The sequence below is a fragment of the Manis javanica genome, chromosome 12, assembly GCF_040802235.1.
Source record: "Manis javanica isolate MJ-LG chromosome 12, MJ_LKY, whole genome shotgun sequence".
In the NCBI taxonomy this organism is placed as follows: Eukaryota; Metazoa; Chordata; class Mammalia; order Pholidota; family Manidae; genus Manis; species Manis javanica.
Window position 1 is genome coordinate 45,658,273 of NC_133167.1, and position 27,539 is coordinate 45,685,811.

General features: G+C 40.8%; 1 protein-coding gene across 5 annotated transcripts in view; it reads right to left on the bottom strand.

Annotated features, from left to right (window-relative positions):
* Positions 1–26,720, bottom strand: part of SPATS2L (spermatogenesis associated serine rich 2 like) — a 160,635-nt gene extending 133,915 nt beyond the window's left edge. For 2 of the 5 annotated variants that reach the window (XM_073218562.1, XM_073218556.1), the window contains exon 1: positions 5,499–5,548. The gene's annotated coding sequence lies outside the window, so the exon portion shown is untranslated. Of the gene's footprint in view, positions 1–5,498; positions 5,549–25,628; positions 25,648–26,332; positions 26,549–26,657 lie in introns of those variants that run through there. The other 3 variants (XM_073218564.1, XM_073218563.1, XM_073218558.1) reach the window with 3 other exon arrangements.
* Between the last annotated feature and the right edge of the window lie 819 nt (positions 26,721–27,539).

Genomic DNA, 27,539 nt, shown 5'->3' on the forward strand with positions numbered 1-27,539 from the left:
GTTACCATCATGTTTCATGATGACAAAATGAATGTGAATTCAATTTCTAGTCAATTTCTTTTCAACCAAATGAATCTTCTCAAGAGTTCCCTGGGGTGCAGAGACTACTTTGGAGGCCACTTTGCCATGCAACAAGGCAAGTGTTTACTTCTAGAGCTAGTTACAATCACATGAATCTCTAGTTCTAAAATTATGAAGGACAACAACAAACCAACCCAGGCCAAAAAGACAGCTATTTCGTATTTTTAAAAAACTTAAAAATTGTGAACTGCCTCTCCCAACTGGAAAAGCACATAAAACATTAGTGTTTGATATAATATAATATATATTACCCATGTAGCTGCCCAGTTGAAAAACAAAACATTGTCAGCACCCCCAGAAGCCTTACAAGTCCTTTCTCTTCCCCAGCACACCCTCTCTTAAGAGGTAACCACTACCCTAATTCTTTCAGTAATAAATGCCTTGCTTTCTTTATAATCTCATCCATTTATGCATGTACCCCTTAGCAACAGAGTTTATATAAATGGAATAAAATTGTTATGTATTCTTTTATATCTTCCCTTCTACAGTATGTCTGTAAGATATATCTGTGTTACTATATGTAGCTCTAGTTTATTCTTTTTCATTTCTGTATAGTATTCCATTGATGATTATACCACAGTATTCTGGATGTTTACAATGAGATGAATACAAACAATTGTGCTAAGAACACTTTATACCTGTCTGTGGATGCACATGAATATACATTTCTCTAGACACACACATATGCACATGTGTGTGTAAGTGGAATGCTGGGTCCTATCTAACCTGGTTTAAAAAAACCTAATGACAGTCTCTGATGTCAAACTATACAAAAAGTTGTAGTGATCAAAACAGTATGGTATTGGTACAAAAATACACAGATTTACTGATCAATGGAACAGAATTGAGAGCACAGAAATAAACCCACACACATATGGATAATTAGTCTACAACAAAGGAGCCAATAATGTACAATGGAAAAAAGTACAGTCTCTTTAATAAACAGTGTTAAGGAAACTGGACAGTCACATGCAAAAAGAATGAAACTGAATCAATATTTTATTCCATACACAAAAATGAATTCAAAATGGATTAAAGACTTGAATATTAGACCTGAAACCATAAAACTCCTAGAGGAAAAAGCATAGGTAGTAAGCTCTCTGACACAGGCATAGCAATATCTTTGTGGACCTGACTCTAAAGATATGGGAAACAAAAGCAAAAATAAGCAAATGGGACTACATCAAACTGAAAAGCTTTTGCACAGCAAAGGAAACAGTCATCAAAATGAAAAGGCAATCTACTGAATGGGAGAAGACATAAAGATATTTGCAAATCACATATTCAATGAGGGGTTAATACCCAAAATACATAAAAAACTCATACCACTCAACACCAAAGAAACAAACAACCTAATTACAAAATGAGCAGAGGATCTGAATAGACATTTCTCCAAAGAAGACATGCAGATGGCCAAAAGACACACAAAAAAGATGCTCAACATCATTAACAATAAAGAAATGCAAATAAAAACCACAATGAGATACCACCTAACATCTGTTAGAATAGCTATTAAAAATCTTTTTTTATTATTAAAAAAATGAAAAAGAATGAAAGGAAGGAAGGAACATAGAGAAAAGGGAATCTTTTACACTGTTGGTAGAATTATAAATTGATGCAGCCAGTATGGAAGACAAGATCCTCAAAAAATTAAGAATATAACTATTATATGATCTAGCTATCCCACTTCTGGGTTTTTATCTGGAGAATATGAAAACACAAATTTGAAAAGATATATGCCCTTCCTATGTTCATTATAGCATTATTTGCAATAGTCAAGATATGGAAATAACCTAAGTGTCCATCAATAGATGAATGGATAAAGAAGATGTGGTATAGTTCTATAATGGAATACTACTCAGCCATAAAAAAGAATGAAATCTTGCCATTTGTAACAATATTGATGGGCCTTGACCATGTTATGCTAAGTGAAATAAGTCAGATGGAGAAAGACCAATACCATATGATTTCACTCATACGTGGAATCTAAAACAAAACAAAACAAAAACAAGCTTAGATACAGAGAACAGGGTGATGGTTACCAGAGAGAAAGAGGGTTGGGGTGTGGGTAAAGTAGGTGAAGGGGGTCAACTGTATGGTGATGGATGGTAGTTAGACTTATGGTGTTGATCACAGATGCCGAATTATAAAGCTGCCACTGAAACTTACATTTAAAAAAGAAGAGAAAATATAAAGAAAATAGAGATCACTATGGATTACCAATACAAAAAACATATAAAAAAACCTCAAGGGAAGGTCATTCTAGTGTATCTCTTGGCAATCAATTTAAATATCAACTAACTGTTAGGTAACCATGAGGAAAGTTCATTAAATTACTAGATTTATCTTTCCCTAGACTTTCACTCCTGCATTCACTATATTTGAACCATGATAGTAAATACATTTAACTCTGTTAAAAAAGTTTTAAAATTTCCAATGGATTTATTGAAGCTAACCCCCCCAAATACCTGCCCCACCCACATATATATTTTTTTAGATATTATAACAACACTTTCCCCTTTAATAAGGACCAATATTTATCTATTGAGAGAGCAAACTGTTGCAACAAAAAGTTTCAAGTTAACAGCCTTACTGATCAGGCATGGAAAGACAAAAATGTAAATCCTGTAGCCAAACTGAGTACAAATGTAAATAACAGATTAATTCCAAGTTCAGAATCTTAATGTTTCTTTACCATCATGAGTAATCTCCAAACAGACTGCGTAAATGGGACACACCTAGATGATAATATTGTAGCACCAAAAAAATCTGTTCATTAGTCTCCCATTGTCTTATTGATAATAAACATAATAACTAATACTTATCATAGTGTCAGGCACTTTCTATTAGTTCATATATATGATATTGTTTTTATTCTAAATACAACCCTGAGGTAGGTACTTTTATTCTTTCCATTTATAAAAAGCAACTGAGGCACAGAGATGGAAAGTGTATAACTTGCCCAATGTCCCAAGGCAGGAAGTAGTTGAGTTGGGAATCAAAACCAAGCTTCCCGGTGCCTCAATTCATACCCTACTACACTGCCTGGCAACACATTAATTCTGTTATTATTACTGTTGCACTGTTTTTATTATTTTGATAACAACAAGAATAGTTTTCAAGTCATGGGAAAAATGTGTGAACCATAGGGGGAAAAAATGTATGTGTGTATGTTTCGATTTATGCAAATTTTGAGAAAATGATTGTAACCACACAACTCTAATTCTGGGAGAACTAATTAAGAAATGAATTAAGGGATTCGATGGACATCCAAATTAGTCATTAGGGCTTGAAGATCTGGAGTTCTGGTCTAAATCCAGCTTTGGCACTTACATCCAAAATAAACATGACCAGATAAGTACCACAGCTCACAATTAAAATGGATTTATATGGCTTATGCATCCACATGGGAGAGGCTTCTTCCTAATTGAATTTGGACACTTCTTCAGTTACTGGGGGTTTCATTTGCCTCTCCCTACTCTTTTGTAACTGCTGGCAATAGGATTATGCTGAGGGAGAAATCATTTCAATCAGTGATGTCTGCAGAACAAACATAAGAAGATAAAAGAAAAGGCTTTGAACTGTAATTAGAAAATTCCTTAAGTGTGCTCATGTGACATATGTTAGAGACGACTAACAACTGGTAAGACGAGTCAAAGAATGGACATCCAATGTCACCATTCTGGGATAAGCAGCCAGTAAAAATAGTGTTCCAACATGCATTAGAGTAATCTTTTGCAGGCCCCAGCATTCCTGCTTTCCACCTCTAATATGATTAGTGACAGACAGCTGGAGGCATCTCATTCTCCTGACAAAAATATGATCAGAATTGTTTTCAATTGGTACATCTTTCCATCAAGGTGGTCATTGCCTTCCAGCAGAATAATCAGAGTTTCTGATTATTTGGTGTGCTCCAAGAAAACAGTAATTGATTGTGCCCTTGCTTGTCTGATGGGGAGAAGCCTGCCAGGATTTATAGAGAAACTCTTCAGTTGCCTAATGGAAAGAAAAACTAAGGTGTGTGTGTGTGTGTGTGTGTGTGTGTGTGTGTGTGTGTGTGTGTGTGTGTGTGTGTGTGTGTGTGTGTGTGTGTGTGTGTGTGTGTGTGTGTGTGTGTGTGTGTGTGTGTGTGTGTGTGCGCGCGCGCATGTGCGCATGTAGAACAGAGAGAGAGAGAGAGAGAGAGAGGGAGAAAGTGTATAAAGGAGACATCCATATCCACATGGGAGATGTCAGTGGTTTCCATAATAATTTTCTTTGAACAACTATAAAAAAGTGTTTTCACGGTGATTCAGATTTCAGATATGAGGAAGTAAAATATTCTATTCCATTCATGAAACAACCAGCCCCCGCTAATGTTGGTGGCTCTTTTCAAAAAGTTACAGTCATCTCATTCTCTTACTAAAGTATCAAGATTATAGACAAAGAATCAAATGTAGATTAAACATTCACAGAAATATCCAGGTGCCCTAAGACCTCATGAATTTGGACAACTGCTACCTGGGTTTCACAGTCATTTGACAGGGTCTGAACTAGAGAAAATTTTTTCACAATGAATATATGGTTTGGTAAGCAAATTAATTTAAACAAGCAAGACTTCTGGGGACAAATAAAAATATTTCAGGGCAAGTATAATTAACCAAAAATAACAACATGCTTCCTACCTAGCAAATACTTCTGATGAAGCCATCAAAATGCCAATAACTGATAACAATAATAATCATTTAATTGAATGTCAATCTTGTTCACTTTGCATACATGAGCTAGAAATAGCCCAACAACTCTGCAAGATGGGTATAATTACCCCCAGTTTAGAGAGGAGGAAACTGAGGTTCAGAAAAGCAGGTGACATGCAAAGACTATACAGTAACGAGGCAGCAGAAATAGGATGCGAAGGTAGTCTGGCTCAAAAGCCTGTGTCCTTCCATTCCCACTTAATGCTGAGTGAGCCCTGAAGACCACAAGTCAGACTTCTAGATTCACTGGAGCAAGTTCTTCAACAACAGCCGCGATAGGAGAAATGGCAATCACTCCAAGGAAGGAAAGCCAGGCAGTCTGGCTCCAGAGCCCATCACTCTTAATCATGATTCCTTTGTACATCACAAGGACATTTATAAAATACTTTTTTGGAGTACTCTGAAGTATTTCACATGCAGGAAACTACTCTAAAGAAATTCACACAAATGTCGATGGAGGTAGAGAAGGGGGTGGTAGGGGTGGCAGGAGTGCCTCAGGTCCACTGCCCCTCCCATGTGCCCCACCTCCAGTGACTTCAGTCCACACACCCGTAGGTGAGACTCTGCTGCTGAGTCCCTGAGAGTCTGACGAGGTCCCTGGGAGTCAGCTGCAGATGCAGGAAAAGCTGGCTTTGAGTGTGGGAAGAGGATATGGAGAACAGAAGGACCACTTCTGCTTACCTGGGGACCCACGGAGATATTCCTGAAAGCAGCCTGGGTTCTGGAGTGCTCTGGGGAAAAAGGAAATAGGGGAGGTCAGATCTCACAGTTAGCGGCCACACCACCCATTTCCATCACACCCACACCCAAGCAAGGATCTGGAGTTAGGCAGACATGGACTTGGTCTTTACCTGTGACTTAATAGCTTTGTAGGCTAAGTAACCTCTCTGTGCCTCAGTTTACTCAACTGTAAAATCAGAATAATAATAGTACCCTTCTAATAGAATTGTTGAAAAGACTGGATAATGTATAGTTTGTGCCATGAATTTAGCACGCCATAGTGAGGTTTCAATAGCAACAATAGCTGACACTTACTGCTTGTCTAGAAAGTGCCCAACATTGTTCTAGGGCTAACTCTTCAATACTCTGAGGTAGGTGCTATTACCCCTGGCATTTTGCAGATGTGGAAAATGAGGCATGCAAGGCCAAATCACCTGTCTCATAAAAGTATACGGAGCAAGTGGCGGAGAGGAGATTCTGCCTATAAACATCTCTCCCCAGAGCCTGAACTCTAAACCACAGTGATATCCTGACTAATTTACTACAAATAAGTGTTAGCTATTGTTATTAATGTTATAATAGTCTCCTCATCATCAGATAGCCTATAATAGGCACACAACCCAGGGAACTCACCATTCTGCTAGAAACCACTTACATATAGAGACAGGTGCCAAGGTCATAAGTCAACCAGCCAATCACTCATTGAGTGAACAACTGTTTCAAGTGTTCGCTGAGAATCCCTGTGTCTCTGACACTCTGTTAAGCACTGTGTAGCCTTCAAATGCCCTGGTCACTGATCCTGCAGAGTCAGACCAATCTCCATGAAACAACTGTGGAATGAGCAAGGAGGGAGCACTGGAAAGGACGGACAGGACTTAAGGACACTGGATGCAGTGCCTGGCTGTGGCACCAGCTCCCTGGGCGATCTCCAAGTCAGTTGACCTCTGTGGGTTTCATCTTTAAATGAGAGGACTGATCTAGAGGCTCTGAAGCCTTGAGTTTCTAATCTACAATTCTCTTCCGACTCTTTCATCAGACTAACTTTTCCTCCCAGCAATCTATTTTTGAGAGAATATATCATAACCCTTTATTTATTTAACAAAACAGTGACCCAATACAATACCAGGCACTGTGAATAGTGCTCAGGACATCAACACAAGACTTGGCCTACAGTTGAATTGGCTCTGTGACCATGATGAAGCCTTATGACAGAAGTCTTGGCAATCAGAAGACCAGGGACAGCACAGACCTGAGGAAAATTGCGCACACCCAGTCTGCCCAATCTGAACCCTAGGAGTGGCCCCCAAAAATTCTGCACCAATCCAAAATAGCTAAGTCCCAGTATCCCAGGTGCTCTAGGTGAGGGGGTGCTATGCCAAAATGATGGGGCAGGTAAGAATGTCTACGAAAAAAAAGGCAGGAAGCAGATAACCAGTGAGATGTTTGGGTTGAGGGTTAGGTTTGTTTTCTAAAAGTAATAGTGTTGTATGCAATAAACTAGAGATGAAAACTCAGCTGTGACTTATTTGACTTTCATAAAGTATACCAATGGCCATTTGATGGCAATCTTTTCTTTTATGTGTGTGTGTGAGCCTGCTTGAGAAATACTCACTTCAATACAAGATGCTACTAACTTTATTTAAAGACCAGTTCATTGCACTTAGATATATTTGCTTTCACAGAAACTCCTTGGAGGGGAATAATTCAGTGAGTAGAATATTTCCATTAAGAAGAAACTGATTTTAAAATATGCTTGTCAAACTTTTGGCAAAAACAGTTTTCTGATTTTCTTTATAACCTACAAAAGGCAAACATCATTGTGTTGACAATGTAATAAATAACATGAGTTATCAAATGAGATATTAAATATTTATAGATTTAATTTTTAATAGAGACTTTTAAACACCCCAAAATGTCCATCAATCTTTGACAATGGAGGAAATAGCATTTTGGTAGATTCCATCTTCTACCACAACAGAAGTCAGCACCAGATGTTTACAGTTCGTAGGGAGGCAATGATGATACCTTTACAGGATAGTTAAATATCTGCAGCATATAATTTTAGAATGCACAAAATGGTAGAATATATTTTTTAAAAGCATTATTTTGGTAGGGATTCAGGTAATGGACATATTGTCTTTGCTATGTCTCTACCTAAGTACCCTATGCATGGAGTCCATAGAGAATTGGTTCCTAAATTGGCTCTCAAAGGGTTCTGAAAATGTTTTAAGCAATGGCAACACTGTTAGAGTGCATGCATAAATGCCAACGATGACAATTCTGAGGAACAATACCCTCTGGGATATATAAATCGTAACTTTTTTAAGCCTGGAAAGAAAAAAATTAAAATTTTAAGAGTGATTATGCCTGGGCTGAAGAATTATGGGTGATTTTTTTCTTCTTTCTAATTTTCTTTGCTTTCTAAATGTCCTATCATGAGCATATGCTAACTTTAATGACTTGAAAAAATGTGTTTTCAATCTCATGATACATTATGGACAATCACTTGATGTAAAAAGTGAAAAGGCTTTGGTATCAGACAAACTTGGGTTCAAATCCCCACTTGTACCGTTTCTAGCTTTGTGCCCTCTTAACAGTTAACTCTCAGTCCATCTTGCACATAAAATGGAAAAACGACATGTGACTTCAAGCATCATTTTGCCTATAAGAAGTGAGATACTGTAAGTACTTAGCTCAGAGTAGAAGCCCAATAAATAACAATCACTCTCCTACACCTAGTACACAGGAAAGAGATGCTAGCCTCTTCCTGTAGCAGTAAATAAATGTGTTGGTGTTTATAAATTGATGCTTCAGGCCGTCTGTAGAAATACTTTGTTTTTAACAGGTAACTTTCAGAAATCTAACAGTTAAAAAAAAAAAGTTCAGAAAAAGAGTTAAATAGGAATAGGCTTCTACTCTACTCTCCCTTCCATCATATTTATTGGGCTCCTACAGTCTGAGCCCTTGGGTTCACTTGCATGCTGCTCTGTTCAGAAATCCTCGGGCTGGGAGGGGACTTGGGAGAAGGATTAAAGCAGACCCACTTTAGGACCATGGAGCTCCTAAAGGAGCGAGGAGAAAGAAACTACAGCTACCACAATCAAGATCTTTTCTGTATTGTCATTATGATTAAAGTCAGCAAATGAGTTATGGGATTGCTTACATGGGGGATGAGAGGCATGATTTTTTAAAATGGCTTTTCTTTTTTTTTATGGCAGCTATGGTGGTATTTTCATCCTATTCATCTGAAGGTAGTTCAGTCAGCTAGGTTTATGATAAAATATATGTGCTCAACAAAATATGGCGGTTGGGGATATGCTGCCCTTGAATGTATGTTGCTATAACTTGACTATAGCAAGAAATATTGATTTAACCGGCTTTAATATCAAGTCAGGTGTTTGTTGACATGCGGAAATGAAAAATATCAAAACCATGAAAACCTTTATATATAGGTCAGGTCCCCCTTCAGCCCACCCAAGGGACTGTCCAAAGGCTTCCACTTACTGGAACTATGTTCTAATGATACTTGCTAAAATCACAGATAACAGGAATTTTCATTATAATGGGATTTGCTACACAAATGATGGCTGGTATAGATTTTTGAGTAGTACAATTTATTGTAGAAAGTACAGCAAAATAATAACAATAATTTACATATTTCTACCAACTTCTGAAGTATATCTTGCTTTCTACCAGAGGAATATAATGTTCTTTCCTTTTTAGTGTCTGATTATGCTTTATTCCTCTCACAGTGCCTGGCACAAAACAGTCACACAGGAAATAGCTGATAAAGAAATGAGCTGAATGAAATGTGGTAGCAAAGCAAATGAGGGAAATTCAGAATAGCTTCCAAAGAAGGAGAAATAAAATTTATAAACTGACTCAAAATGAGTACTGTGAGCAGTTTAGCCATTACCAGCCAGCATGCTTAAGGAGTCTGAGGACCCCTGGGCCTCCACTGCTAAATGGTCATGGAGGTTTGTCTGAGATGTCCAGCACCCAGCTCACACTCTCATCCCTGAGGAATGCTGCGGAGACATTTCAATCATGAATTGCCTGAAACACCTTCACAGGGGTCCTAAAGTATAGCCCAATCTAGGGTGGCCAATGAACAAATTCTGTCCTTTGAAAGGACTGAGAGGAAGGGCCACTATGACTGTTTGGGAGGCAATAAGAGGCAGGGCGGTTAGCCCACAGCAGCCCAGGGGAGGGGAGTAGTGCAGCCCCAGTGCTGGGGTTACTTTCTTGCAGCCAGACTCAGAAGTAGACTCAGACTTCTGTGCTCTTACTGACACAACCAGAACTGGGGGAAAATCCAGGAGACACTTCTGAAAAGCTTGCATGGACACTACCCAGTGTTAAAATCCTTATTTCTTGTTTTCTTACCTTCTCCCCTCCAGCCACATGTCTACTTTAATAACCAAAGAGTTTCCTCTACTTTTTTATTAATGCAATCTTGTTGGAACATGTTTTTCCACCTGACAGTCTTTTTATTGAAAGCAACATCATGCATCAAATATACAAGTTTTACTTCTATCTTGGAATAACATAATAGAGCTAAGTGTCTACTTTTATAAACGTCTTGATTGTGTTTGGAGGAACTACCTGTTGATGCTAAGGGACTCCATCCCTTGTCAAAGGGATACTCCATTGGAGTGAGCTTTGAGGAGACTTCAAGCTAGGCTCCAGGGGTTTCCAGGGCAGAGATAGGGTCCGTTTCATTATTACTAGATAAAGCATATGCAAAGAGTTAGCAGTCTGGGACGGTTGCCCCAGGAGTGGTATGTTTTTACATGTATTTTACAAATATTTCCACTATCCATCTGAAAAAATTTTAAATGGTAAATGGGCTTCTCCTCAAGAGGAATGACCTGTCATCATTAATCAATAACTTGGAAATTAATCATAGATGCACTTTTGAGTTAACCAAGTGGTTTGCTCAATACAGAGAACCTTCTACATGCTCTCTGACTACTCAGTTGTCATTCCCTCCATGTGAGAGCTCAGTAGCAGTAAACGTGTTGGTGTTTACAAACTGGGATTCTGAAAATGTTTTAGAATTTAGCTGAAGCTCAGAGACAGGAAAGCACTTTGCCCAGGGTGAGACAGCTACAATGCAGTAGAGCCACATCTTGGATCCAATTTGTAGATTCATATCCAATTCTCTGTGCCCAGTTCTAACTACTCACTGGTTGTGTGCAGAACCCAAATTTAACTTGCTGGGCCCCTCCCACGTGCAAATGCCACTGTAGGGAACATCCTCTCAACAGGCCAAGTGGGTGGTCATGCACTATCTCTAAAAGAGACAAGACCTTTTTAGTTTTTGAGCTATGAGTGACACTGTTTCTCCCTTGCAAGAACTAAAATGACTGAAGGAAAACTGAAACAACTAAGTCAAGAATGTGTAATATAAATTCAAGGGTTATGTAAATTCAAGATCTCAAAAACCAAAGATAGCTTTCTTGACAAGACAATAGTTGGTTAAAAACTCTGCCAAAAAGTGCCTCTTGGATATGAAATAGTACTACTAGAGGGTTTTTTTTCCTTTCATTTTTACTAAGAACTAAAACCCACAAAATGACATACAAGGATTACCCTATTAAAAGACAACTTCAATTGCTCCTTTGTTCTAAGAAACTGTTAGGTACTGACTGGCAATACCTATATCTTGATCTTGATAATTAATTATGCATTTTTCCTACAAAATTGACTGCCATGCTACATGCTATAAGTCAGATTTCAGAGCTGCCATGATAAATGTTCCAAATGGCTGACTTTTTAAAGACAACCTGTCAGTTCACCAAGTAATTCTTCAGGGGTTTAATCCCAGTATACTTTATATCTCCCGTATACCTATATTTATACTTCGAGCAATTATTACAGCTCTTTGCTGATGCATCACCTCACAGCTAAAGCTGAAGTTTTCCTTTTGAACCTTCATACACAAGTAATGACACTTAAAATTCCTTTTGATAGTAATCAATATACTCTGGCTGTTATTATTGTTTAATTCCTATATTAGTCTTTGTGAAATACTCTCATTCTTAGGGAGATAAGTAATTATGGCCTAGACCACACAACTAAAACAAAGACTACTTTTGGGTTAATGGCTAAATAAATGTTTTCTTCCCTGAGGTTTGTGTTCATCAAATAATCATATCGATGTTTTATTTCCTTCAGTTAACACCTCATTTCAATGAGGCTTATTTCCAAAATATATAAGAACATGCACACACAAGAGGTACTATTGAGTAAGCCAAGAGTTCCAGCCAAGTATCCTATCTTTTACGTGGCACCAAGTGACATTTCATGAAAAGTACAATGGTAGCTATTCATTACGCCAGCCTGAAAAGGATAAGCATGAACTGCACGCCAGAATGGAAAAGCTTAAAGCTTTGAAATCTGACAGCTGGCTTCAAATACCATCTCTACCACCACTGTCTCTGTGACCTTGAGCAACCTGCTTATCTCCCCTCAGAGCTTTTTCATCTGAAAAATGGGGGCAACAGATTTACCTCAAAGAGGCTGTGGAAGAGTTAAGTGAGAATTTGGCTGTAAAAACACCTAGCATGTAGCCTGGCACATTAGCAGACACTAAAGAATTGTTAGCTTTTTTCCTCTTCTCTATAAAATGCCATTAGCTATTCATTTTGAATCTGTTGTCTATACACAAAAAATAACGTAAAGGATATTAACTGTGGTGCTCTTTATGATGGCAAAAAATTGGAAATGGTCTAAGAATAAGGAAATGATTATATTAGCATATATTAATATGCTGAAATGTATGCAGCCATTCCAAATATTTTTCAAATAATGTTTTATGACAAGCAAAATTGCTACCTTAGAATTTAAGTGAGGAAAACAGGCAAGAAAACTCATTTAATAACAGTATCTCACATTAACTGAGCCTCTACTGTGAGCCATACTGAAGCCATGCTATGAACTTCATACGCATTATCTTACTAATCTTATAATGCATACCAATATTATCCCCATTTTATAGAAGTAGAAACTGAAGTTTTGATAGTTTAAGCAATTTACTGTCACTACATTAGTAGCATAGGCAGGACTGAAAACTTGAAGTGCCTGATTCCAAAGCACTTTTAACTACTATGTCATGCTGATTCTTCAGTACAAACTTCCTAGATACACCATGAGGTGAGGTTGAACACACACATAACCATATGCATGCACGCATAACCATGACCGCACACACCTGTGTATCTGGAGAGAAAATACACCAGATACTAACAATGACAATCTCTAGGTGGTGAAAATTTTAGCTGACTTTTAATTATTTTTATCCCTTTCAGTATCTTTCCCAAATTCAATGAGCATGCATTATTTTTACAATCTCAAATTTTTTTTCAAAAAGGCAAAGTGTTAGAGTGCTTTGTAAAATGTAAAGTATTACATATATACTACTATTTTCCTGAAGCACTAGTTTATTCCTTGACTTATTAGAGACTTGGGTTCTTCACTGCTACCATTCCTTTAAATTATTTTTTTCTTTCTATTGAGTCCAAGATAAAGAGCATGTGAAAAAAAAAACTTTGTACATGAATACAACAAAATATAAAACAGAAAGTACCATATGTATATTTGACAGATATTTGATATGAATATAAAAAGTCAAAGAGTTTGTGTGATGGGAAAAAACTTCTTTTCAAATAATAAAGAATTTTCTTCTTAGAGAAAACACATCCATTAGTGACATGATGTCATCAGAGCCTTCTCTGTCATGGACATGTTAAGTGATACTGTCATTTACGTAGACCCTGGCACACTATTTGGACATGCCTCAGCCTGATTACTGTCTATCCCAGGAGGTGTGACTATAATGATGTGTTAGAGTGACACCTAAGGAGTGATGTCTTGTCACACCACCAATTCATTTTCAGAGCAGTGATTCCATACAGAGAACTGAATGATATATAAAAAAGGCAATTCCTTTGAACCACACAAGTTCCTACAAGTTGAAATTATAGGTGAGGCATGAATTTATTTTACAAATTTATTTTTTAAATAAATTAAGAATAAGGTTATTTAGATATGCTTTTCAGTAAATTTTTCAAAAGAAAAATTAATGTAATCTAAAATTTACTCTGAGTTAGATCTTGTTTCGTTTCCCAGAGGTTCTATGATTGGAAGTAAGGGGATCAATGATGATAGAGTTACTGGGGCCTTTGACTAAATTATTTCCTGACTCTATCCACTTAGCCTAAGGACGGGAAAGTAAACATTGTGAGATTATCAAACCAGTTTAAAGAAAACTAACAAAATTCACATATTGATATCAAGAAGTTTCCTGTAGAGAGTCACAGGGTTCTCTATCTTTGGCCTGTATTGGATGACATTTTAACAATGACAGATAAAGCACCACTCTCAAATGTGTAGTTCACGAATAAGTGAAAGAAGTATCACTAATAGGTTGAATTTTTTTAAAAATTAGAATTCAAAAGTCTTGAAAGAGAGGAAAAGTGATTTGACCCAAAGAGACAAAATGTAACAAGGATAAATGTGGAGTCCTCTACATAGGGTCACACAATTCAGCTCACGAGTACAGACTAAGGGAGATTGCCCTTTGCAGCTATCGTTACGAAAAAGACTGGGAAGTTTTATTTGATTTTGGATGTAAACCCACAACATGCTGACCCCGATTTAAAATGGAAGTCAACACAATATTTGGCTAGATTAATAAAAGAAGGGTGCCCTGAACGAGGAGTTAACAGCAGGCCTGTCTTTTCTACTGCGCAGTGAACTCAAGAGTGGTGGTGTGTTCAAGATGCCTCACTTTTAAAACGGCCCAGGCAGAGAGAAGCAGGGAATGAAAGGAGTGTTAACAGGATGGGAAGCGGGAGGTGGAAGAACTGGGACCATGTAAGCTTGGAGAGACAAGACTTCCAGTAGGTGATACAAAAGCTATGGTCAAATATTTGAGCAGCCACCCCACAGAAGGTGCACTTCCATTCTGTGGTTCTCCACAGGGAGATGGGAGATGACCAGGAAAGCTGTGTGGAGGCACATTTCAGTAGTTTTGTCTGCCTTCTTGATAATGAGTACTGGCCCAACCACAAGAGTCAGGCCCCAGTTTCAAGGGGCTTAAGATCTAGAAGCACTGCACGTTGCTGTCATCAGAGCTCCTCGGCATCACAAGCTGAACTCCTCCTTCCTGGCAGGGCTCTAATGGCAGCTGGCGACTGGAATACTGGGGAAGGGATTCAGCCCACAGTAACCACTATCCCTTTCCAATGCCCACATTCTATGATTCTCATTCCACATCAGTAAGTTACATGAAGGTACACCTAGTGCATCTTTGTAGGCAATATCTAAATGTGTCTCGCTTAATAAACGAGAAGTTACTATAAATATAAATGCAATCTAGAAGAGTCCAGAAGATGAAATTCTACCAAAGTTGGGAAATTATAAATTAATGTTCTCATGGCAACCTCAATTGTTATCATCCATTGCAGCTGAAACAGTTCTTGCTCTGAAACTATCATAACAATAAATGAGTATACATATTCAATGCCACAAACCAGCACTAAATAATATTTTTAAATGCTTTTACTTTTAATTTCAGGGCCAGCAGATTTACATTTTCCCTTGGAGTGTTCACAATTTTAATATGACACTATGCCGAGGCTACGGCATTATGGCAGGGTGATCAATTGCATCAACAGCCGTGGAAGTCATTGGCAGCCCAATCATGGCCTGAATCCAGTCCACCATTCAGACTTCACACGGAAAATAAATGAGAAAAGACAAAAGACCTTCTAGATCAGCATAACATCTCCCGCTCTCCCCTTTAGGACTGCCCACGTTCCTATAATAAACACTCCTCGATCCGAAGTGGCAGTATGTCAGACCAGACTATCTCACTGCTGCTCATGGCCCGGCAATAAATGGGTTTGCTAGGTCCTATATTAACAATCATGATAACATGTGAAAGTCAGCCCACACTGAGAACAATATTGCTTCCAATCAGAACCTTTCTTTCCTTAGATCACTAAAGCTTTTCCCCCCTTCTTGGAAATAATAAAGAACACAGAAAAGAACTTCCCAAATACCCACAGTAAAGAAAGAAAGGATCCAACGAAATAAGTGTAAAATTGTCCCTGGTGTCTAATGTGTATGTGAATCTTCCTTTTCAGGGTGTTTTAGCAGCTTCCTTTATTTGTAAGTTATCAACATAGAATTAAAAGCTTATTTTGATGGCAGTACACCTGACGATTCAGATTCAAAAACTTGCTGTTTATTCTTATGTTATCCTGGCAGAAGATATAAACATGCCTTTTTCCCCACGGCTTCATGGTGTACTCAGAATCCCAGATGAGTATTTTCACAAATGCAAACCATCAGGCAGGCCCGGCCTTGAGCAAAATATGAAGACAACTTCCTTTTGGTTCTTTTTCAGTCCTGGTTGGGTGAGATTTGGGCCCCCCCAGCCCAGATTTTTATCTTCTTCCCTATCAGCTTCAGGGAAGGATCCATAAAACTATTCAGCAAATGGAGCACATGTCTAATAAGTGTAAGTTACCACTCCCATAGCATGTGCATTTCAGGCCAGGCACCTTATATTTTGTTTTATTTATCATAACAAAATCATAATGAAACAAGTATTATTTAATTTCACTTCATACATGAGAAAACTGAGATTCAGGGAGATTAAATAATTTGCTCAATTTCATACAGCCAGCCAATTACCTAAGTCAAAACCAAGTCCTTCAAGTGCCAAATTGTCTTTTTCTTCTAAATCATACTGGTCTTAGGAAAGGGAACAGTTTTTATAATGTCAGCTTTCACATATTAAGGGGTAGGAAAGAGAAGCTGTTGATATTTGAAGTGTCCTTTTGAGTAGTATGGATTCTGAAATCACACCATAAAGACAGCCACCTTTCTTACCCACACGTAAGACCAGCTTTCCAACAGGAGACAAAGAAGAGAAGTAACATAATTTAGGAAAATCAACCCCATACTTGTCTTTCTCTTCTTTTCCCAAGTTGCACATACAGTACCAAGGGAACCCAGAGGTGAGTGGGGCAGCCAATAAGCAGTGTTTGGTATCAGGGGTCTGGAACCAGGGATCAGCTAATAACCAGGCAAGCGATTCAATTCCACAAATATCTGTTAAACTGAGTTTCCTGCCCGTTGTTGGCAGGTGTCAGTATTGAAGAGCTTGGAAGGCAGTTGCAGGGACTCATCCAAGGGCTTGTAGCAAGACTGGCACAGGCAAGACTATTGTCCTAAGAAGGCTTGGGGACATATAATGGGACCCTTATCCAAGGCAGCTTGGGATTCCCACAAAAACTCAAAGCAGGGACCTGGGAACGTGGGAGGCCAAGTAGAACCTGGGGCACAAAGTAAAAACCTTGTTACCCAAGAAAAATGGCTTCCTAGGTAAACTGCCTGGGCAGGGGAAACTGCATGGCCACTCTACTGGACAGTCACCAAGGCACAGATGCAAGGGAGCAGTAACCCTCCTGCAAAGGGCCTAAACGGGTCCCGGAGCCAGAAAATGTGGAGAAATAACTGCATCAGGGTGGCCACCATTTTCTCAGGCCATTTTCTGCAGATGCATACATTTGAATCTTTTATTTTGAGCACAAGGACCTTTCCCCTTAACAGACTCCTACACTCATGCCTAACATGTAAAAGCAAGTAAAAACAACTGCTCAGGGGGATTGTTTTCAGAACACCATGCAAACCACCAGGAGAGAACGTGCCACATCACACTGCCTATCAAACCTCACTGGAATCTGATCCTGTGAATTTTTGGTTGATAATCATGGTTTCTTCCCCTCACATTCAGGTTTTTCTCTCCTGCTCCAAACTGATGAATTCTGGTTTCCTATCACTAGGATAGGAAACCAGATTTTCTTTTCTTTGGCTTTTCTGCTTGCATCTCTCTGGAGACACAGAACATCTTCTGGGTCTTTCTCACAGGCCATATACCCTTCCTCAGTGGGCCAATGGGTCCACAGATGGCTGCCCCCAGTATATCAAGGTGTTAACTTCTATAATGCACTTTCCCGTTGTTTGGCACATCATTTTGTTTGATGCACAATGACTGATGTACATATTATTAAGGTTCAAGACCCACTGATTCATTAGCTTGCTCAGGATCCTAGAGCCAGTAAGAGTAGGGGAGATGGGACTTAGGCCACTAGGAAGCATCACTGGCAGGATGGAGATCTCAGAGACCTAGGCAGGGCTCTTGGTGTTCTGCCTGCTGCCTCAGAAGTAGAAGGCTTCTAGGAACTGTGACTCCGCTTGCCCTTCTCTTGTTCCTGTCTCCAATCCCCCCTCCACCACATGAGTATCCCTGCTTCCCACTCCCAATAGTGACTGGGTAAGCCTGGGGGACAGATGTGCTTCAATCTTGACTTCAGCTCTGTGCATACTGTATGTATAAATCCTGGCTGTAGCTTTCAGTCTGTCTCTCCAATTATAAATCTTATCCAAAGCACTTGACATTTCTGGATTTAAGAAACTGACCGATTGCTGCTTCTCTATACTTGCAGGGATGACATAATCATTCAAAAAGCTCATGGGCTTGACTCAAATAGGAAGCATCTCCTGGGAGTGAGGAGATGTGCTGTAACAATGCTGTCCAATCAAACTACAATGCCAGCCACAGAGATAATTTAATCTTTTGGTACCCACATTAAAAAGAAGAGTACAAAGAAGCATGTTAATTTTAATATTTTATTTAACCCACTATATCCAAAATATTACTGCTTCAACATGTAATCAATGATAAAATTTGTCAATGAGATATTTTATGTTCTTTTCATAGAAAGTCTTTGAGCCTGTGGTGTATTTAGTACTCATAGCACATCTCAATTTGGACTAGCCACATTTCAAGTGCTAAATAGCCACATGCAGCTAGTGGCTACAGTACTAGACAATACAATTCTGTAATATCTTCTGTGTTCCAATCTCTCCTCTCATTTCTTTCCTGAAATAAGTCATTTCCTTTAGTAGGGGATGCTTTGGGCAGGTAGACAGTAGGGACCCGGATCATTAGAAAAGACTTTAATACACACGAAGGGAGAGCCCAGATCACAAAGGAGCTTTTGTGCCACGCTAGGGAGCTTAGATTTTATCCTGGAGAAGCAGTGATTCTGCCAAAGGATTTTAAACAGCACAGGGTCGTGATCAAATTTTCCTTTTAGAAAGACAGCAGTGTGGGGAATGGATTGGAGGCAGGCCAGGCAGAAGGCAGAGGGACCAGTTAGGAGACTACTGCAGTTATCTTCGAGAGAAGTGACAAGGCAGGAATGGTGGTAATGGTCCTGACAGGTGAGAGCAGGTTTAAAAGAGCCTGAGGAGGTGATCAGTGCAACATAGTCGTTGAGGAAGAGAGAGGAATATAGAACAAGTCCCAGATTTTAAACTTGGTGAAGTAGGCTTCATTAATTGACACAGTGAACATAGGAGGAATATGCTGGCTTTGGAAGTGGAGTTTTGAACTTGCTGAGTTTTAGACACCTGCAGCAGATATCAGAAGAGTTAAAGGATGAAACTGTAAATTTAGGAATCAGTGGCAACAGAAGAAAACTGGGTGAACTGCCCCCCAGACAAATGTGAACAGTGAGCAGGGGGATTAAAGAGGATGAACTTAAGAGGATGCTAAGGCTTGGGAGGAGGAGAGGACCTACAGAGAAGTCTACTACAGAATAGTTGGGCAATAGGAAAAAGGGCAGAGGAGAGGAAAGACTCAGAAAACAGGTGGGCAAAGTTTCAAGTAGCAGAGAGTGATCAGTAGCACCAAATGCAGCATACAGGGTAAGAATTCATGAAGAATCCCAGACAACGAATACAGTGATCTGAGGGACAGAGGTGGTGGTTATGAGAAGAGTGAGCCATAGAGGGTTGGAAAGGAAGGGTAGGTGGGGAAGTACAGGGATTGCCTGAAGGCCTCAAAGAGTGGCTTTCTAAGACCAGGAATGAGATGGAACATAGCCAGACCAAGAAAGAAGGGGCCAGGAGAATTTTGATGGTCTTGTCTTCTGTTCTTATAAAAGATGAGAAAGATATACACATACTTAGGTACAGAAAGAAAAGGTTGGTTGAGACCCTGAAGAAGCAAGAGGGGGTAGTGTCCAGGGAGATTAGTCTCAATTGGGAAGAAAAGAAGTGGGGAAGAAGATCCTGCCATTTATACAGAAGATGTAACATTACCACTACAAAATTATTTTTCTGTATTTAGAAATATAAATGAAATATAATTATACATGAGGTCTTTTTTTTTTCTTTAATAGTACTATGTATCATGTATAAATCAGATAAATGTGGAACACAGAAAGAAGACACTAGTTTTCTGGAGCTCTGCATCTGTGGTCTTGGTATATTACCAAGACCTTCATATACCTTTGGGCTTCCCTTAAACATCACCTCAGGTTATAACTAGTGGCCTCTCTGATTAGTCAGTGTCTGTGCTGAAGTGATTAGTAAATATTTTCAATATTACTATGTACTACCTCACAGGTTGTGTAAGAAAAAACCCAAGGCCTGGGCTCAGACACCAGATTCATCTGCCACTTATCAACTCTGCAGATTTGATCAAGTTATGCAACTTCCCTTAGTGTCAGCATTCCCCTCTTAAAATGGTTCATAATCCCCACCTTGCAAGACCCAAGATCACTGGGAGGTTTAAATGAAATGATCAATAAGTGATAAGTATCATGGTGACAATGATAATTGTATTCAGTGTGTTATGAATTTCTAGGAATTGGGTGTTGTTGATAATGAATTAGTGATTTGGGACAAATAGTATCTTCGTCCCTAAAGAGAATTAAAGAATCAATCCTAGTGTTTGGAAGGGTCCTTGGACATCCTCATGGCCATCCAATGTTTGTATCCTTTCTTCTTCACCGTACACATGGAGTCTCTGCCCTCAAACTGCCTGAGTTCAATACATGCTCTACAAACCACTTGCTACTCAACCTTTCTAGGCTTCAATATTATTCTTCAGTGAAGTGGGGATAATAAGAGTATGTACTTTTAAGTACTGTTTTGAGGAAGAAAGGATATAGCCATGTATTTAAATGAGATGTTGTGTGATAATAGCCTGAACCTGGCTACATTTAGCCATGGGGGAGCTTACCACCTCATGAAATAGCCAATCTATAATAGGACGACCTTTCTTATACTGACCCAAACCTGTCATCGGTTCTAGTTTTACCATCCATCTGAGGGTAGTTCTATAGAATCAGAACCAGGGTGCTACATAAGAGTATGTTTCCTAAATTACTGAGCACTGGGCAGTGTCCCACAGATGGCTGGCTACTTGGGAACCACAATCGAGGTAGACCTCCCCTATTTACATCACTATTAATGTTTTAACCTTCAGTGCAGTATTTCCATAATGCAAGAGGCCTTTTTGAGCCTTCTAAGCAAGTTGGATGCCAGCCAGGAAAGCACTGATTATACTGCTTACAAGATTTATTTTATGCTTTATGTCATGGTCAGTTCAGCACTTGGCACTGAAAGTAATTATTGCAGGTATCCGTACATCCTTTAGGTTTCCTTATTGACCACTGCAGACCACCAGTGCTCAGGAGGGCCCTAGTGGGATTTCAGCTTAGAAGCAGCAGTAGCCAGGGAGCACTGACTTACATACAGTCGGAAAGCCCTAGAATGCCTCCTCTGCACTAGCCCCTCCTCACCACCATTCCCCCACCTCTGTATTCCCAATAATAGCTATTGAAATTGTATCCAAATCCTTTCAATAATCAGCTTAAACAGCTGTCACTTTAGGAAGGTCCCACCACTCCCTAACAAAAGGAAATTTTCTCTTCTGAGCCCTTAGACTTTTGTCTCTAGGATACCTGTGTTCTTTCTCCTGCTAGTCTATAAACTCCTTCCTGGAGAGCCTTGCACAAAGTTGAAAGAATTGAATTTTGTCCTGAATACAGTGTGATGAGTGTGCCAACTCTTTCCCTACTTCACCTTTCTTCCCCAGATGGATCTCCTATATGATTTTTTTTTTAATTTATAAGGAAGCTTTTACATGAAAAGGCTGCGATTTTACGACTGAATACAGTCTGAGATTTTACAACCAAGTCAGCTGAACTTTTATATAACTAACAACTCTAGCATTATTGTTTTATGTATGAAATACTGGCATAAAGCCTGCTTTTATTTTTGCTCACTAATGGGACCCATCACTCCACCTTAAAATAAAGACAGCCTCCTTAATTTCAACTCACAACTGCCAGCCTCCAGCACTATTTTAACTCTGAAAACCACCAAGGCCTCAGAATCCTCACAGCTGATGAACGGACAGGCTGATTAGAACTACTGAAGAAAAATGGGAAAAAACTCCTTGACAGATGCCTCCTTCAAATGCCTGTCCCCTTTACCCAGTGTCAACATTAATTTCTATGTTAACAAATATTTATTGAAGTCATGACAAAGTGTCAAGTTGCAGGCTAGACTCGGGGACACAGTGGTGAACAGTACACGGGCAATATCAAAGCCCATCATTTAGAAAAAAATCACCCTTAGAGTTTATTGATTACACAGGTGTATTTATCAAGTTCATTACCCAAGGGCCCATAAATGGTTCAAAGAAAGGAATATCAGTGCCCTCAAGGAACTTGCAATCTAGTTGCAAAAATTACACACACAACAGTAGAAGAGAGTATCTGATAGTCAAGAGGAATGATGCAGATAAAAGGGCAGAAGAGAAAGAAACCAATGAGAGTAACATGATCAGGGCAGGTCGACTTGAACCTGGAAATTGTGACTGGGTTAGAGGAAAAAGGAAGACTTTCTAAAATGCAGAGCATGTACAAAAGGAAACAAAGTCATCTTGAGAAGGGAAGTTGAGATCCAATTCATAGGAAAAGTAGGGCTCACATTGGAAAGAAGTAGAAGATAAAGTTAGTCCAATTTGGACAAAACTGTGAGGCACATTAAAACTAGGTCAAGAGGTCACACTAAAGGAAGAGGGGGTATGAACAGTATTTAAACTAGTGGATAGGGCACCAGTTTTATTATCAGATAAGCCAGTTCAACACAGCCTTCCTGTGAGATGATCCTTGGAGAGACGTTCTAAGGAAAAGAATTACCGGGAGGATGATGTGGTAGAAGTGTGTAGAATGGGGAAAACTCAGTTATAGAGAGTCCAAGATGTAGACGACCATAATCATCCTAGAACAGTGAAGGCTGGTGGCTGGGCCATCACGGGGAGAGGGAGGGATACAAAGGAAATGTGGGGGTTAGCTCTGAGAAGCTGTTACAAAGCACCAGTGAACAGGACTTGGTGCACAGTTTTACTGGGGGAATGAAAGAGAACCGAGTCAGGGATGGGTCCTAGGTCTCCAATCTAGGTGATGAAGAGACAGTTAAGAGTATCAAGAAATGGAAAGTCTTTTCATTGAGAAAGCAACAGGTTTAGCCAAAAATATGAAAAGTGTATCAGGCATGTAGTCGTTAGCCTGAGATTAGGGCATCCTATGTGAAAACCCTATTAAGCAGGTGCATAAATGGAAAAGGAGTTTGTGTCAGTCTAGAGATAATGACTTGTATGATGTCCGAATAGATAAGACCATCACATTTAAGTATTTTTTATTAGAAAATAAAAACATAAATTATTAAACAAAAATAATGGAAATGATATAAATAGTAGAAAGAAATACATCTTCATAGACTATTTTTCTTAGCTATGGTACTTACTGGATTCTATCCATTACCACAACACTGAACAAATAAACTTCTGTAGAAATTCAACATATGGCCTATTTACATAACAAGCATCACAACTCCAAATTAGCCATTTTGATGTGTCAAGGAACTAACACCTTCATAGCAGACTACTTCAAAAAAGGGAAGTAAAAAGAAATGTTTGTTTTTCTTCTAACTGTATACTGGGTTTTTAACTCTGTATCTTGAAAATCATCCCTTAATTGTGTGATTACAATCAAAGGTAGGACAGTGATGGTATGAACTGATTAGCTGAATCATGCACATTCAGAGATCAATAAACAGACTCCATACTTAAATCTGTCCATATTATATACATCTGCCCTCATGTCCTGTCTCATGCTTGTAAAAGCTACTGTTCTGTGTACAAAAATTATAACAGCCATATGATTCCATTATCACAGTCAACTAACACTAAAGGGTCTACAGAAGATAATGAGGGAAGAAATACTAGGGGGCAGAGAGTAAACAGTATTTGCCTATTGTATTTGAAACCCATTCCACTCTTATCATATGACCAGACAGGTGGCAGCAGCTTAGATTTCACCATGAGCAACCTCAACATCTTCCATTTTATCAAACTGCAACCAAAAGTTCTTCTAACCTCATAAGATGCTTTTTAAACTGTGTAAAGGGAATGAAGACCATCTAGGTTCCATCAATACATAAGCTATAACTGAATATTTATTGTTAACAACACAATTCTATGATCACAGACTGAGAAACTGATAGAACCAAAACAAACATTTCTAAAGCTTAACTTCTGATAGAAAGTACTTCCATTTGAAAGGCAAAGTTAACCTATGCGAGCTTCCGCCTGTCAGTGCTTCAAAAACTGCAACGGTGTGGCCTAAGCATTTTCTTTCCATGATTACTACAGAGCCAGCAGAGCAGCTTCAGAAGCCCACAGATAACTAACCCCACAATAGCCACTTCAACATACACAGAATCGATCAACTGAAGACTTTTTCATTCAGGGGCTCCCAGAAACAAAATGAATACAGAAGGCGTCTTATTTTGCCTACATTAAATTGATTCCTAGGAATAATTCAATATTTTCAGAGAAAAAGATTAAAGAAAGAAAAAATGCCACTTAATATACTCCTTTCCCAGATGTTGAGTTTTTTCTATATCCTCTTAAATATTCTCTACATTCAAGTGATTACATTTTTATGCAAATTACCTCTAGGCCAGTTTAGTTTGTGTGTGTGTTTACAGGCACACAGATACAGATTTAACATATTTTTTTGTTCTGCTGCTGCACAAAATAGGCTTTAACAAAGCTTGAGTTTAATCCAAAATTCCAATTAAAGACTGCAGTACTGCCTTGTCCAAATAAAAATCATTCCCAGTTTAGTTTTCCCTAAAGATCCAACAAATATTATCATACACAGATATTTTTAAACGCTACAGATACTTGATAAAACTGTCCTCATCCACACAACACAATGCTTTCTGAGTGTGATACAATTTTATAAGACCAAGGAAATACTTTATCCAGAAAGCAACTTCAGTCTTTATTTTCAGAGTATCTTTTGAAATAATTGGATTTACTTGAAAAAAAAATTTTTTTTTTCAGAATGAAGCAATTTTTGACTTCCTGTCTCTTCTCTTCCCAGCCATACTGCACGTATGCTGGATCTCTAGAAAACAAGATCAATCAGAATAGCAATGAGTTGTTCCTTTAAGAGAAACTAGGACGATCTCCTAACGGTCACACGACCACACTCTTTAAAATACTGGCATAAAGCCTCTTACTCTGCATAGGTTCTAGAATTTCAGAGTCGTCCTTTTCTTGTGAAAGGGCTAGTAAAAGTTTCTGACATTAAAAAACTTAATCAAGTGCAAAATATTACACATAACATTTATTTTTTATTTTGTTATTTTGTTATTAATCTACAATTACATGAAGAACATTATGTTTACTAGGATCCCCCCTTCACCAAGTCCCCCCCCCCCACAAACCCCATTACAGTCACTGTCCATCAGCGTAGTAAGATACACATAACATTGTAAGTAAAGAAAGAGGCTGTTAAAAAGTTCAAGGTTTTTCACTAGGTCTCAAGCTACAGATTCTGCAATACACTCAGAAGAAAATGCTGAAATGCTGTACAGAAAGAATCTTTACAGTGTCAGGTCTCCAAAACCTTCACATCGTCTAAAAACACGACTGCTGGTATCTAAAACTCACAAGTTACAAACGTCCACACCAACCCCCCGCAGAATCGAACACCTCCACTTGCGAGGCTGGGAGGCTTCGGTGCATCACCGTCCAGGTAAAGTCTCAGCCCTTCCCCACCTACTAGATCGCTGTAAGTATTAACCGAATAGAGTGCGAGCAAGCAGCAGAGTGCGAGCGAGCGGAGCCGATCTTACGAGACGGGGTAAAGTTGAGGGTGCTGAGGGCGGAAAGAAAGCTCCCCGCACCGCCGCTCAGCCGCCGCCTCGGGCTTCGGGGCCGCCGCCTGCGGACCCCGGTCCACTCGCCCAGACGCGGCGGCGCGACCGCTGGGTCCCTCGGCCCGGTCTCTGGGCGTTTACTCCGCCACCCCGCCTGCAATCGCGGCCAGTCCGCGTTCGGCCCCGCCGGGCTCCCAGGGGCGCGGGTTTCCCGGGACCGCGGCCCCTGCGTCCGGACGAGGCTCGCGGCGAGAGGGCTGCGGGCGGCGGGAGCGGGTGGGTTCCGCTCCGCTCTGCGAGGGGAAGGGGGCGCTCGCGCAGAGGAGGGCAGGCGCAGGCTGCCGCCGATCAGATCCGGGGCGGGCGGGCCCACGTCCCCGCACGCTCGCCGGTCCTGGCACCTCCTTCCGCCCGCCCGCCCGCGCCGGAGAGAGGAAGGACGGCGACCTCCGCGTCCGGTCGGCGCCGCCGGCCAGCTTCGGCGCCGAGCTGGGGCCACACCCAGCGCCCCGGGAGACGGCGGGGGCTGGGCGGCCCAGGCTGCGGGACGCGCGGCCCGGGCCGAGCCTCCGTCCGGCTGTGCAGGCCCCGCCGCGTCCGCCCGAGCCGCGCATCCCGGCGCGGGCCCGGGGAGCGGCGAGGGCGTCCCGGGCGGCGGCGGCCGAGGATCCCGGGCTTACCTCTGTGCCGAGCGCCGGCCGCTCCGTCCCGGTCCGGGAAACGAGGATCGGGGGCGCGGTCACTGAGGGAGGCACCGCGGCGGTGGCGGCCCCTGCGGCGCGGAGGGCGGGCCGAGCGGGAACCGCTGCCTGGGCCGCGCGCCGTCCGAGCTCGCCCCGCGCTGCCGGCGCTCGCGGCGGAGGACGCAGCCAGTTCGGCCCCCAGACTGGATTCCTTCACTGACACAACTCCGATCGGCCCGCTCCACGCAGGGACACTCCCGCCCCTCGCAGGCTGTCCCCGCCCGCCGGCCGGCCGGCCAGCCCGCCCCTCAGTGTCACTCACCCCGGCGTACACACCCCGAGCCGGCGCCCCTCGCTCCCGCTCGCGCGCACAGCGCTGCTCGCGCCCCTCTTGGGTTTTGTATCCGCTCACACGCACGTTCTGACACAGATCCCTTCCCTCCACACGCCCTCCCTAGCTCCTTTTCCCACCCCACTTTCTAGAAGCATCCCCGTACAGCTTCCGCACTTTGCTTGCTTGTCCCACACCAACCTCCTCGCCTTTCCCCAAACCTCCACCTCACTAACTGCCCGTTACTCAAAGATTTTGTCACAGCCCGCAGGAGTTGCAGGACAGTCATCCTCCCATACCCGAGAGAATGAGCTTTGCTCTCCCCAGCACTGTCTACAAATGCAAATGCTTCTCCTTTTAGAAGGTAGAACGCTTTCTTCTGCCAAGCCAAGCTCAAAATATAAGCAAGGATAGCCTATTCCGAAATGACCTGGATTACTAGGCGCGGAAAGAAGTCCTGGGGCTCGGGTCTGACCTTAGAAACCTGGCTAACCCAGTGTCCTGGCCCCTCCCTTTCGCTGCCTGTTCACACTGGGCTCCTGGCGGATCAGTTGCCCTTAACGTGTGAGATCCAAGTTCCAGATAGACAACTGTGGGCATCAGCCCATGGATTTCTGCCTGGGAGTACAGTAGTCGGGAGAGTAAAGGCAGTTTCTCAATCATTATTCATGATAAAAGCACTTTAGATAACACACCTCTTCCAGAGGCAGTAGAGGGAAATGCAGGCAGTTCTCCAATTCAGTTTGAGTGCATTCTTAGCCTCTCTTTTTCTCAGTACCAGTAAGTGTTTCTCAGAGGGATCCTTGGACATCAAAGCCCCTTACAAATATCAAGCCAGAGTTGGTTTTGCCTCTCATGTTCCAAACTGTAAGG